The 823-nt window shown below is 30.3% G+C and overlaps 1 protein-coding gene across 2 annotated transcripts in view; it reads right to left on the minus strand.

The window, feature by feature from the left end:
- KCNIP4 (potassium voltage-gated channel interacting protein 4) overlaps nt 1–823 on the minus strand; it is a 979,993-nt gene that overhangs the window by 879,282 nt on the left and 99,888 nt on the right. The gene's annotated exons all lie outside the window — the stretch shown is intronic.

The raw sequence follows: 823 nt of genomic DNA on the forward strand, positions 1-823 counted from the left end.
AATTATACTTAAATAGGGAAGACTGATATTTTTCACTTGGACTCTAATTACATCTTAGCTAACAAATCAGAAAAGTACTTAATATCATGTTTCTTAATTCAAATCTTTACAGTGATTTTCCTGAATGGAAGCACATTTGACACATGCATTTAAAAATTAAAAGTACCTCAAGATGCAGCTCTGAAGCTAATATTTACAATATAAAACACAGGAGAAAAAAGTTCCCAACTCATTCTGAAAGCAAAATCGATAATCAGTGAAATAAAGTAGCCATTAACTTTTAATCAGAATTACAAATGAATTCATCAGAATTTCTACCTAGCATCCAAGCACATGATTCGCTAAGAGATATATGACATACTATCTTCGAACAAATAATATTTTTCAATTTTCATTATGTTTTCAGAAAATAAAATGGCAAACATCATACTGGGAATCCTTTATTAGATAAAAATAAAACTGTTTAATTAGTTACTTTATAGAGGTAGAACAATTCTCCAGATGTCTTCCTGTGATTTTCTCTTAATAGTTGCAAAGAAGGGAGTTTTTTATCCTCTGGGATTTTATTAAAAAGAAATCCAGAGTCCCAACTTGATATTCAAACAAGCAGAGACAACCAGAGGGTACTAAGCCCAAAGCATCGCCAAGGACTCTTTAATAATATTATACAAAATCAAATGTTATTATTACACATACATTTGTTTCTTGTTATTTTCTAACCATACGTGCATCTAGAGTTTTGCTCTCTGGTAAATTGTTGGTATTCATAGTGTTTCAATGAGCAAATTATAAAGTGGTAGAGATTATTTACCTAGCTGATGGT

Source organism: Pteropus vampyrus, unplaced genomic scaffold (genome assembly GCF_000151845.1).
Source record: "Pteropus vampyrus isolate Shadow unplaced genomic scaffold, Pvam_2.0 Scaffold5, whole genome shotgun sequence".
Taxonomy (NCBI): Eukaryota; Metazoa; Chordata; class Mammalia; order Chiroptera; family Pteropodidae; genus Pteropus; species Pteropus vampyrus.